At 40.1% G+C, this 14,514-nt stretch overlaps 1 protein-coding gene and 1 pseudogene across 1 annotated transcript in view; one reads left to right on the top strand and one right to left on the bottom strand.

Moving 5' to 3' along the window:
- The window catches only part of LOC126471196 (zinc finger protein ZIC 3-like), a 442,250-nt gene that overhangs the window by 412,761 nt on the left and 14,975 nt on the right, over positions 1 to 14,514 (top strand). The window lies entirely within an intron of this gene.
- On the bottom strand, positions 7,879 to 7,996 carry LOC126471982 (5S ribosomal RNA; annotated as a pseudogene).

Below are 14,514 nucleotides of genomic sequence, written 5' to 3' on the forward strand. Positions count from 1 at the left end.
TGTATACTTGACCGAGAATAAAGACATCCCATATGTACATACAGTACTTTGATTTAATAACCAAGTGTTTGGATTTCATCCCCAAAATATAGACCAAAATTCCACTTTTAGATAATTAAGCTGTTGTTCTTCTGAACTACTTATTGTTTCGAGAGAAATAACTATTATATATTCCTAAATAACTTAGATCGAGGGTGAACATGCAACAATGTTACTGGTGCGAAAAAATCTGATATTTCAAATAAACGATTACACGAAGTATTCTAACATCATTGTTACATTGCGAGTGTTGAGAAAGTCGATCGTGTTGGTGTTCTTGAATCACTCTTACGGCAGTGGTGCACAGAACTTTACACTTCCTCCTCAGAAATGAATATTTCAACTGACGCTGAAATTTCGGCAGTGATGCAATCACGCATTGACGGTCACAAGGATGTCTAGAATTTCTGCCGCTGTACCACCATGCGCCCAAAGTACGTCAGCATCATTTACACAGTTAACTGTATTTTACACGTATTTGCAGTTACTAGTTTATGATTTAACGTCCCCCCAACGATGAGGTCATTAGAGAGGGAGTACAAACTTACATTAGTAAAAGGATGGGAAAGCAAATTGGTAGCTGATTTTTTGAAATAATCATATCAGTATTTGTCTTAAACGATTTAGGAAAAGGATGGAAAACCAAAATCTGGATGCTTGGAAGAGGAACTGAATTGCCGTCCATCCGAAAAGGAATCCAGTGCACTATAGTCGCTACGAGAAGTTATTCCCGGACAGTAGAAATAAAATACGCAGCCGTTCGTTCTCATTTAATTTACCCACGAGTTACATAAATGACTTCAGCCTGCATGTGAACTTTTAAGTTTGCTGGTTTTATAGTTATTTACGTTCTTCCTGGGTTCTACTGCTTCAGCTGCAGACATTGCAAAGGTGTAACTATACCTCAAGGTTGAGGGTGTACGCGGAATTTTAGAACAACGCCCGACAGTTCATTAGTTGGACGACATGTGTATAGAAATCTTTGCCATTTATGGAACTGGAGAATCATCGCAGACTCGCTGTAGTTGAGTTCAGTAATGCACAACGTCTATCCACACGAATCAAGATAGAAAGTTGGGGTAAATTTTACCTTACGGATGGAACCAAAAAGATTTTATTTTCAAATAATCATCCGATTTTAAATGGCAAATCTTTTACATAAATGCACATAAAACCTTGGAAACTTTTTACCGTAACGTTCACGACCAAAGTTTTCATTTACCTTCCACAAATGTGCAGAGTGCCCTTCACGGTACGCACGAAAACATCCAGGTGATAGTCAAACTAGTCCCATACATTTGCGTGAATGTCTGCAGTTACTGCATTTGCCGATATTACTGTCTATCGCAGCAGTTCATTCAAAGAAGTAAACAGACGGAGTGATTTACCTGCACGTACGCCCCTCCTCTGGTGGAGGTGGACCGACGTACTCTTGACAAAAATTACCTAGCACAATTGTAAATGAACTGCACCTGAGGAAACGAAGGACGCAGAACGCATTTTGTTACTGTTTTATCGCCGTTTTGATTAGATTTGTATAATGACCGAGCGACACTGCTAGCTGTACAAGGAAGACTCCTATCGGCAAACGCATGAATTACAACCGGGATCTCGATAAATTATGAGTTTCTGTGCATTCGTTAAAAGGGGGCCTAATTTTGTATTCTCATTCATGTTGAAGACAGTGTTTTAAAATCGGAGTAACCTTTCTGAATCATCTTGTATAACGCGTGATCACCTGTAAGAGTGATCCATTATTTTATACATGAAGAAATTCGGAAATTTTATTTCAAGAAATTTGTCTACGTCGAGAGGTACCTCAGATTTTCACCCTGGCGTAATACAGTTACGATTTCATCATCAGTACGTGTGTGTCGGCTGCATTTTGAACACTGCGGCTATCGGTAATGTAGCTTCTTGCTGTAGTATTGCGCTCATTGGTACACAACTGCAACGCACCAGCCTGCAGTTAGACGAGCCAGGCGCAAAGCTTAGCTCGTTGCGTATGCCGCTGGAGCTCGTTGCGTGTGTGCCAAGGCACACACTCCGCGCAAATGCGCCCTCTTCAGAATTTCATTCGGTTGTTCGGCGATCATGTTTCTCTTTCGTGCACAGTCGTTGTTCTTTTTGTTCACTTTTTGGTAATCACTAGCAGGATACTGAAACATCCGCATTTACATTCAAGGGTCATTGGTCCCAAGCCGCACAGTACTAAGTCTCGCACTCAGAGGGGAACTGCGGATCTAAGTGACTTAGCCACCTGCAATATATCATTCTGTATTAAACCAGTGAGGGATTTCTGTATAGCGTTCCTTTATGGTAAATAATCGAAATCTACTTTATGTGGAGCTAGATGGCGAACAGGCCGAAGAAATTAAAATTCTCTAAATTTACCAGCGACCGCACGGAAAAAGAAATATTTTAACCAGACAAAGTAACAGGCTTTCTCTAGAAGTTGATAAGCAGAAAGGAGCACTTGCAAGCTGTTATAAAGTTACAGAACATTGCAATAACTATAAATTACCAAGAGAAGGATCACTAATACCTCTGGATAATAATCGAAATAATGAGATTTAGGAAACAGTACTTCAAAAGAAAGGAAACATATGATAAATAAAAACAGCTCCTTCGTCCTCCTTTCTGTAATGTACAAGATATTACTTAAAATTATTACTGACCATATAGAAAAAACAACATTTTAGTCAGGTAGAAAAACAAGCTGGTTTCAGCAAGAAGTATAAATTACACGTTCTTTGTGATTAATAGAGTCTGAGAAGGCTTTTCACTCATTTTCAAATAAAATCTATGCTAACAGTCCTTGAGAAACAAGACATTCAATTTATTTTGGTGTAAGAATGGTGATATTAGTCAGTGCCACGGCTTTTATTAGACTTCGTTAGGATTGAGGGAAGTTCACAATTGAAAGACGAAGAGATTCTGAATCAAGTAACTTGTTTTTGCTGGTGGCACTGAACTGTTCGCCTCCAGTGCGGGTGAAGTCCAACAATGAACTGAGGTACTAAAAAAAAAAAAAAAACAACTTTGATAGAAAGTCTGAAAACCAAATACGGAAAAATTTAAGTCATGTGTAACCGAGACATAAAGAAGAACAAAGTAACAGTGAAGTTATACAACCAATCGACGAACACTTGTGTTTAGGATAGTTGAAGGCAAATGGATGGACAGGAAAAACGAAAAGAGAAGAAAATTCGTTAACTAAGCAAAGTTTTCAAAACCGGAGGGCCGAAGGGTGTGGAACGAAAAATTATTCGTCAGTGCGCATTAATGGCTTTGAGATGAGAATTTTCATGCAATAACCATAAAAAGCTGAGTTCTACATAGCTATCATTAGAAACATGTAAGACTCAAATTGTTAGGAGGGAAAGGAAAACAAACACATAGATATAGGAGAAGCCTCTGGTAGATGATGTAATTATGCCTGAAATTACAAAGAAATAGAGGTGGGCGGGCTAGGTAAGTAGGTGACTCAATGGTAGATGGACCAAGCGAGTTCTTTGATGTATTCCAAATGATACGAAAAGTGCACTGCGAAGTCCTAATGTCATCTGGGTAGTTTTTACTTTTATTTTAAATATTTACGGATTTATTTAACCTGGCTTTCTCAATTGATATGAAGGAAAGCAAGGAAAAATTTGGACACGAAATTAAGTTTCAGGAGGAAGAAATAAAAACTTCGAGGTTTCTCATGACATTGTAATTTTGGCAGAAACAGCAAAGGACTTGGAAGTGCATTTCTACGGACTGGACAGTGTCTTGAAAGGAGGGTATGAGATTAACATGAACAAAAGTAAAACAAGGGTAATGGAACGTAGTTGAATTAAATCAAGAGGTACTGAGGGAATCAGACTAGGAAATGAGACACTAAAAGTAATAGGCAGTTTTGCTATTTGAGCAGTAAAATAGTGTATGATGGTGGAAATAGAGAGGATATGAAACGTAGAATCTCAATGGCAATAAAAGTGTTTCTGAAGAAGAGATATCTGTTAGCATCGAATATAGATTTAAGTTGTTAGAACGTTTTTTCTGAAGACATTTGTCTGGAATGTAGCTTGCAAGGAAGTGAAACGTTGTTGTTGTGGTCTTCAGTCCTGAGACTGGTTTGATGCAGCTCTCCATGCTACTCTATCCTGTGCAAGCTTCTTCATCTCCCAGTACCCACTGCAACCTACATCCTTCTGAATCTGCTAAGTGTATTCATCTCTTGGTCTCCCTCTACGATTTTTACCCTCCACGCTGCCCTCCAATACTAAACTGGTGATCCCTTGATGCCTCAGAACATGTCCTACCAACCGATCCCTTCTTCTAGTCAAGTTGTGCCACAAACTTCTCTTCTCCCCAATCCTATTCGATACTTCCTCATTAGTTATGTGATCTACCCATCTAATCTTCAGCATTCTTCTGTAGCACCACATTTCGAAAGATTCTATTCTCTTCTTGTCCAAAATATTTATCGTGCATGTTTCACTTCCATACATGGCTACACTCCACACAAATACTTTCAGAAACGACATCCTGACACTTAAATCTATACTCGATGTTAACAAATTTCTCTTCTTCAGAAATGCTTTCCTAGCCATTGCCAGTCTACATTTTATATCCTCTGTACTTCGACCATCATCAGTTATTTTGCTCCCCAAATAGCAAAACTCATTTACTACTTTAAGTGTCTCATTTCCTAATCTAATTCCCTCAGCATCACCTGACTTAACTTGACTACATTCCATTATCCTCGTTTTGCTTTTGTTGATGTTAATCTTATATCCTCCTTTCAAGACACTATCCATTCCGTTCAACTGCTCTTCCAAATCCTTTGCTGTCTCTGACAGAATTACAATGTCATCAGCAATCCTTAAAGTTTTTATTTGTTCTCCATGTATTTTAATACCTACTCCGAATTTTTCTTTTGTTTCCTTCACAGCTGCTCAATATAGGGATTGAATAACTTCGGGGAGAGGCTACAACCCTGTCTCACTCCCTTCCCAACCACTGCTCCCCTTTGATGTCCCTCGACTCTTATAATTGCCATCTGGTTTCTGTACAAATTGTAAATAGCCTTTCGCTCCCTGTATTTTACTCCTACCAACTTCAGAATTTGAAAGACAGTATTCCAGTCAACATTGTCAAAAGCTTTCTCTAAGTCTACAAATGCTAGAAACGTAGGTTTGCCTTTCCTGAATCTAGTTTCTAAGATAAGTCGTAGGGTCATTATTGCCTCAAGTGTTCCGATATTTCTACGGAATCCAAACTGATCTTCCCTGAGGTCGGCTTCTACTAGTTTCTTTCCATTCGTCTGTAAAGAATTCGCGTTAGTATTTTGCTGCTGTGACTTATTAAACTGACAGTTCGGTAATTTTCACATCTGTCAACACCTGCTTTCTTTGGGATTGGAAGAGAAGAGTAGCCTTAGATATATGGTGCTCCAGTAGATTAGTTGGGTTGATCGCGTAACCAATGAAGAGGTACTGGATAGAATTGGTGAGAAAAGAAATTCATGGCATAATTTGACTAAAAGGAGGGATCGGTTGATAAGACATATTCTGAGACATCAAGGAATCGTGAATTTAGTATTGGAGGGAAGTATGGGTTGTAAAAACTGCAGAGGAAAACCAAGAGACGAGTACGGTAAGCAGGTTCAAATAGATCTGGATTGCAGTTGTTATTTGAAAAAGAACAGGCTTGCACAGGATAGAGTAGTGTCGAGAGCTGAATCATACTAGTTTCCAGAGTGAAGACCACAACAGCAAGAACAACAACAGCAATATTTACCCTGGCAAGATTTGCGGCATCGGGCTCTTTCTTACTTCTAACCATCGTCTTATATATTTTACATCATATTCATACGATACGCATGTTGTAAGTTAATTGTGATATATAACATTATAAAACATTTTGATACTGATTTAGTGAAGGAAGAGAAATAAAATAAAAATAGTTTACATTTGTTTATAAGTAAAACAGTAAAGAAAAGTTACAGGAAGACAGATTTAAACTCCGAGGGCTAGCGGCAATCGACATGAGAGCAGGACGGAAGAGGGAGAGAAAGCCAACGTGATGAAACATGATTGATGAAGATAGGTGAAAAGAAAGAGACGTGGCTGATTGAGGAATGCAAAGAGCAACAAGAGTAAATGAAAGAAGATGTAAGCATTTGCATTACTGTTTGACACAGGCAAAACTGTCAGTGTACGTTAATCTTTGGGGAAATGTTATGGGGGTGACAGCAGGAAGTGCTTCAGCAAACGGAGATTTAATTGTGCACTGGATGCAGAGTTGCCTGTTACAGAGGCGGAAGGCAGTAATATAGAAGGACACTACAGATATTTATGTTTTATGAATGGAAACAGCCAGGCTACTAAACAAGTGAGACCTTGTGTTTGGATTACGATAAGACGACATGTACTTAATCTCCGATGCAAGGTACTGGGGTGCACGTGCACTGAAAATGAAATAAACATAGCTTGTGGTAGTCACATAACACGTCTGACCGCTACCAACACAACTGGGTGTGTGGAGAGCTTATATTGTCAAACAGACGAATGTTGCCGATATAACGCACACAAGCATTCATAGTTAGTTCTAATCATCTAGTGTTCTTACTACTCGTGCCGCGCTGGATTAAATCGCAGTAGTGACATTAGAAAACAAACAGAAGGTCTCTATCAAATTGCTCTGAGCACTATGCGACTTAACTTCTGAGGTCATCAGTCGCCTAGAAGGTAGAACTAACTAAACCTAACTAACATCAGGACATCACACACATCCACGCCCGAGGCAGGATTCGAACCTGCGACCGTAGCGGTCGCTCGGCTCCAGACTGTAGCGCCTAGAACCGCACGGCCAAGGTCTCTATGCACTTGATAGATATAAAATGGCTGATTTAAGTAATACAGCTCTATTGAAATTAAAATAAAATCTAACAAAAAGTTTATAATACAATTAGGAGAATTTTACATCCTTAGCACACTGATTTTTGTCGGTCGGTAACGAGCACCCGAGAAAAAAGATATATACGAGTTGCTATAAACTGAGATGACGAAAGTCATGGGATACCTCCTACTATCGTGTTGGACCTCGTTTTGCCCGGCGTAGTGCAGCGACTCGACGTGGCATAGACTCAACAAATCGTTGGAAGTCCCCTGCAGAAATAATGAGCCGTACAGAATTGCGAAAGTGTTGCCAGTGCAGGATTTTGTGCACGAACAGACCTGTCGATTATGTCCCACAAAAGATCTGGGTGGCCAAGTCATTCACTAAAAAACGTCTAGAATATTCTTCAAACCAACAGCGAACAATTGTGGCTCGGTGACATGGAGCATTGTCATCCGTAAAAATTTCGTCGCTGTTTGGGAACATGAAGTCCTTGAATGGCTGCAAATGGTCTCCAAGTAACCGAACGTAACCATTTCCAGTCAATGATCTGTTCAGTTTGACCGGAGGACCCAGTCCATCACCTGAGTACAGGTAACAGCTCTGACAATCCACTGCCCTATTATCCCTTGTGCACACGATACTACCGCTATCTCTATAAGTGCATATCGCTATCCCACGAATTTTGCCACCTCAGTGTAGCTTTTCACCATTTTGTGACTGAATTTGGAGATTTATATAAACTCCTCCCGAACAGGTCATGAAGGCCCAAAGGCACCTACCGGCCGCCGTGTCATCCTCAGCCCACAGGCGTCACAGCATGCGGATATGGAGGGGCATGTGGTCAGCACAACGCTCTCCCGGCCGTATGTCAGTTTCCGAAACCGGAGCCGCTACTTCTCAATCAGATAGCTCCTCAGTTAGCCTCACAAGGGCTGAGTGCGTCCCGCTTGCCAACAGCGCTGGGCAGACCGGATGGTCACCCATCCATGTGATACCCCAGCCCGATAGCGCTTAACTGCGGTGATCTGACGGGAACCGGTGTTACCACTACGGCAAGGCCGTTGGCGCGAGATTTATATAGGTTTTTAAAAAAGATGAGCTGACATGGGATGTACGTATCAACTTATGTATAAAACTCGGTACGAGTACTGTGTCGAAATCTTGGTTACAAAAAATAAGAATAAAAATGGAGACCTCGAGGAGTTAGACTTCTCTAGTTGGAAACATTTCCTCATCTAGTATTGATCAGTTGACCATGTGATAATGATGGAGGCCGTGGTACGGGAGAACAAGAATAGCGTTCAGAACATAGATTTCTCTTCAAGGGTGGAGGGGCAGGTATCGTATCCACATCCTCAGATCAGCAACAGTCTCAATGTCGTGTGCCATCACTTAGGCAAGTACATCAGTCTCATAACATCTATCGATTTTTGTAGTTCCATATGTCGGGCTTAGTACCGTTATGCACAAATTTTATCTGCTATGGCAGTACAGCCCGATACCCTTCATGAAATGGGTGGTTTTCCTTAAAAATATTATTTGTTCTGTTTGAGAACCAATTTTTGCATGACAAAGTATATTTAACAATTTTTGCCCCACCTAGCATAGTTTACGCACAGAAGTTCCTACAGGAAGATCCTCGTACTTGAGGTTGCTTCGCTGTGACAAAAGATCGGAAAACTGTTAATGCTGAGTCCTTTCTGATAATTATCCACATCTCTGTAGGAAGACGAATTTACATACTTACTGCTGCAGGATAGACGGTACTGGTGATAAAATCCCATTGATAGAATCAACTGATGTTGCCATTCTGACGCAGAGTTGGGTGCCGTGTACTTTCACTGAACCCAGGTATGGTTCGTATGTATATTATTATGATTGTAGTGTCAGGTACTGGAAATGTTGACTTTCAACAGTAATACATACTACAAAGCGATTTCGGGCAGAAAAGATTGCACGTTTAATTTCATCTGCATTTACGCAGCGCTGGGCGTTGTTATACGGCATTTCATACCCTTTTTTAGCTCTTCCTACAGATAAAAATACAGAGATGTTAATTCTGGTGAGTGTGTTTCCGGAACGACCGATACAACGATCTCGAAATATTCTGTCATAGGGACTGGCAGAATGAATAGAAGGATTTGAATCATGTGCTATGTCGTCGCTGTCAGGCCAGTGAGAAATAAATATGTGGGCGCTGCTTTAAGGAAGGACCATCATTTGTAATTATGACCTTGTTGCGTTCTGAGCATCGAACATTCACCGTCGAGGCATACTTTAAAAAAACGAGGCTCTCATCACTGTTCAGCGATTATTACTTTGCTATTTAGAGTTGGAACGACATAAGAAAGACGCGGATCATCGGACGATAGTACAGCGGGAGTATTAGTTCAGGACTAACGCACGTTGTGCAAAGAAGAAAAGTCCATTGTGACGAGGGAAACAGTAGACGTTGGAGCTGGTGGAGGAGGCGCGACAAGCACTTATCCGGAGTCCCCACCGTTCTACTGTCAGAGATCCCTTTGGACTAAATAATTCCAGGTTGTTTCCAACGACGCATCATCCGTGATAACCTACACTTCCTCCAATACAAATTCAAGTTCGCGTAAACAACAAGAATTACGGGTACTGGGCGCCACGTAGCCAAGGTAGTCCCCATGAGAAACTCATGTAGATGATGCAAGCTTTTATTCGTCGACTGGAGGAATGCGTGGAACATGATGGCGAACACCTCTATGGTATTACATTGTTACATTCAAAACCGGCCGAAGGATGCCTATCATATGTAATGGCATACATTTTTCTTTGGTTTCCATGTGTGTTTCAATAAATTTGTGATATAGTTCAGAAGTTCTGTCCTTTTTATAGCCTACTATTCATTCTGTCGGGCCCTGTACTTGCGTACTTAGAGGGACGACAAATGTGGTTCTTGAGAAACCACACTTCCAATGCCACCACCGTTGTTCCAGTTCTCTCAACCTGAGTGGATTTTCAGTTGACTATACTGCACATTGCTAAGATAGATTTACCAACGATTTGTAAGCGATGCTTTATCCGTAAACAAACTCTTGCGTAGATATGACACAACACCTTATAGTTTTCGTAGAGACCATTCGAAGAACTGCAAATGATTCTGGAAGTCATTTCCAGGAAACGGTTGATGGAGTGAAATAGAACGTAATATTCGCGGAACACACGCGCATTCAAGCTGCCCCGTTGTACATGCCAACAGTGTGCTACGGCTACTTTCACTTTCTTGATTTCTTTTGAAACAATAATTGCTATCGCGCGGGATTAGCCGAGCGGTCTCAGGCGCTGCAGTCATGGACTGTGCGGCTGGTCCCGGCGGAGATTCGAGTCCTTCCTCGGGCATGGGTGTATGTGTTTGTCCTTAGGATAATTTAGATTAATTAGTGTGTAAGCTTAGGGACTGATGATCTTAGCAGTTAAGTCCCATAAGATTTCACACACATTTGAACATTTGAACAATAATTGCTAAACAGACTGTGAGGGCTGGGCATATCGATATACTTTCCAGCGTTAGACCGCACCGCTGCTCTAAAAGTTTGGGGCCATTCACCATAAACAAACCAGGTCCACTTTTCCGACTGTAGTAGACATTGTAAGAGGCTTTACGAGTAAACTGATTGATTGCTATAACACCAGAGCACAGACTGAAGGGCTTGATGTTCACCGGTAAAAAAACGAGCTACGTGTTTTCTTATATTTGGCGCAGTAGGACGGACGTTTGTGCGGCCTCTTCTCCTGACAGTGGTACAGTCTTCTTCTTTTTGAAGTCCTTTTCGAAGACTCTTTCCGATGTTACAAGAAAAAGTATACAGTTCCATTAAAAACTGCCGGTGTCATAATTCTGCAGCTACAGACGTTAAACTTAGTCAGAAAATTTGCCACAGTGAGCAATGTAACAGCGAACACGTCCCCTGGTTATATTGGTTCTTTCTAGATCTTTTCGGTTGGCGTATGTTAGGTGCGTCATCCTGTATTAATTAATTTTTTTTGGTGGCACCATAGAGAATAATCCAAAGTACAGAGTCAGAGGGACGTTCAGGTTATGAAAATGCCCATTAATCTGTTATGGTAAATATCATCGTAAGCATTTAGGATAGGCATAATGAAATTTCACATGTTTTATGTGTACTTGTATACCGTTTGTTTCCTCATAAGAGAATGGACGCGTCCTACATTAAGTCTGTAAAAGTGTTCTCAATAATGGCCTTGTCAGCAACATCTTTTAGACGCTTCGAACGACGGATACCTATAATTCCAGCCGACATATTAATTTTGAATTGGTGCTCATCTCTATACTGAACTGTACCATAGATATTTTCAAAAAATGGTTCAAATGGCTCTGACCACTATGGGACTTAACATCTGAGGTCATCAGTCACCTAGAACTTAGAACTACTTAAACCTAACTAACCGAAGGACATCACACACATCCATGCCCGAGGCAGGATTCGAACCAGCGAACGTAGCGGTCGCGCGGTTCCAGACTGAAGCGCCTAGAACCGCTCGGCCACACTGGCCAGCAGATATTTTCATGTGAACCGCGTGTACTAAAACAAGGGGAGGACTTTGACAACAGGAATTCAACCCCAGGGTTTCTGAAAGTATTTCTGGTAATACGCAGAGTGTTTCGCAATTTCTGTTTAGGGCTTCTACATGATGTAGAGGTTACTTCGTAGATAAGGTCTTGGTAAGGGATCCATTTCCGGAAATGTGCCGTTTGGATGTAAAGTAAGTTTGAAGCTCGGGTCATATTCAGATCTCTTGTTTCAAGCTACACACACAGTGGAAAGAATGAGCTCCGACGTGTGTGCCCTGTACTACCATATGGCATGGAGAATGTTTCGAGTGTGCGTCGTCGGGTTCTCTTCTAGGTGAAGAAGGACGATCGCTTCAAAGTAGTTTGTGTGGTGCGTCCGTGGAACACCCCAGTTTCCCACAGCCGTTCTTGTAGTCTGTCGCAAATTGTATGTAATGTCATAATTGCAACAGAGACGGACGACAGCACCCTTGAGTTTTGTAAGTGATCCGATCTTCACACTTATTTGACATTCAAACGGCAAATTTCCGGAAATTGGTTCTTTATCAAAGAGTTATCTACTTAGTCTCCTCCACAACCCCAGGAGCCCGTAGTACAAGTTGTGAATCATCCTGTATACTTTGATCTGCAATGCGTCAAACGGGATATGTGAGAACAGCTTGGCAACTGTCTGGGGCCTTATAAACCGATGAATGCTGTACGCTATGGAGTCTACCAGTTATCCTTGATTCTCATCTCTCAGTGCAAATACATGTCAATAACGAAATCCCAATGCTGTTCCAACAAAAAGGGGGCCAAGATTCTAGAAAAGACTTTAATGTCGTCATTTCAGATATTGTTATGAAGCGTACCAGCAAGGAACAACGAACACTAAGAATAACTTTGATGAAAAAATACAGTTTTGCTCTAAATGTCACAAAGGGTGGAGGCAAACAGCTTTACAATTTGATTTTCGGTTCTAAATATTTATTTGAAGCAGATTCCAGTGGTTTAGTTCTAGATGTTTTCAATAAACTTCGCAGTATTTTGTGACCTCAGATTACAATCACAGTTCCTTCAAATTACAGTTCCTCCAAATCGGGAAAAGTTTTCTATCATCAAGTAGATGATTTTTGTTTCTTTACATGTGGTCGTAGTGATATAAAACCCTACAGTAATATAATTCCCACTGCGGGGCTGGATCGACACGTAACGGTGTGGGCTGCAAACTAATGACTTAAAAATAGAGCACAGTCCATGACAATATCTACTTATATCACACATTCTACAGTCAATTAAATAGTTTAATTCAGTGGCATGTACTAATAAAATCATGCATTATGTTCCGGCGAATAACAAAACACACATAACAAGAAACAAAACTACGTTGCACGTTAAAATAATAAGAACCCGTTTGTAATATATTTTCTGGCCATCACTACAACACTACATCACTATAATTGGTAAATTATTCAAATGGGTTGCAGTCAAACTTCTGTTTCGTAGCAGTTATTACGAATGTGATTTGCTGTTTTGAATGACGGAAAGCCTCGCTCCTTTATGGAGATTATGGTGGAGATTATGTGAATGTCGTCATTTTTATTCGACTGTTGGCTGTACGTGGTGGTTGCTGTTCATACGTCGCTCAGATTTTACTTTGGAAGGTAGAAACTGCCTTATGTATTTGTGGAACGAAGTAGCAGACTCTCCTTTCTTAGTAATGACTGCAGCTACTGCTAGTGTTATTCATGTATACGGAAGCGGATCTATAAATTCAGAAAGTTATTAATCTATATTGTCTTCTACGTTGATCTATTTATTATAATGGTTAATAAGTACAGTATTGTGAATTTTGCACTAATTTGTATTCCCTGTCTGTCATGTAACTGGATAATTTTTTCCTTAATATACGTTAATAAATAAATTACTGGGCATATTCACTGAACCAGAACAATGTTAAGAGCAACCGTCTTCATTATTTTTCAAGTGTATTCGAAATTTCTTCGTGGTTAGCATTCGTCATTGAAATTAGTATATCGCCCATGTCAAAACTTAGTTGATACTTACTTACATCACTTTTACTTTACAGTGCTTGATTATTTTGTGTTGTAAGAACCAAATTTTTGTTATTTTAATTGCAATGTTACTCATACAACTGATGTTAATTTTTTTGTTAAATTTATTACAGATAAGTTTCTAAGCAGTGAAGTAACAAGAGTAATAATAACTTGGAATTATTATCGAACAATCACCAAACGATAAAGAGAGAGTAAGTAAAATACCTCAAGGAGCTAAGAGGGCAATGGCCGACCAACTCTTTAATGGCTACTTACACTGTGAAAATTAATATCAAAAGTCCCTTTCCAAATTATGCACGAATGAAAATCTATTCAGTAATACAAAATACGTGAGGGTCCTGAGCGCAGATATGGGCTCAACTCTTTCGTCTTTGGGACACCCTCGACAGTTTGAAGAGTTGGTCCATATTACGCTCATAGCTTCTCAGTTTTCATTAAAGCTACTATTACTAACCATCACGCATCTGAAATTTGTGTAAGACAACGTTTGTAACATAATGATAGAAAAAATAGACTGCATTCTGCCAATTTAAAATTTGTTCTATCGAATCCAGTTCGAAGAAATTTGCCTGTTTGCAGCTGGGATATATTCGTTGTTTCTTAGTCCCCTGTGGTAATTTGATGAAGGTCTACTATTTGAAGAAACTTGACTTATATTTTGACTACACTAAAAGGTTCTCTGAGACGTATAATCGCGGCGAATTGAAAAATGAGAAAATCACGCTTGCATGACACTACCAAATGTCAGAAAATTTCACGGAAGCGATCTTAGTGAAACAATAGAATAAATACAACGTGTAATAGAGCTCTGCTATGAATTGTGCTGTTGTGGCTCTCTCAGTCACTTACTCAGAAGAAGTAATTGTTTATATCATTCGTAATGTTACAGTTAGCTAATCATTACTAATTGAATATCATCGACTACTGTATGGTTTGTATAAGGATTGGTCAAAATACTGA

Source organism: Schistocerca serialis, chromosome 3 (genome assembly GCF_023864345.2).
Source record: "Schistocerca serialis cubense isolate TAMUIC-IGC-003099 chromosome 3, iqSchSeri2.2, whole genome shotgun sequence".
NCBI lineage: Eukaryota > Metazoa > Arthropoda > Insecta > Orthoptera > Acrididae > Schistocerca > Schistocerca serialis.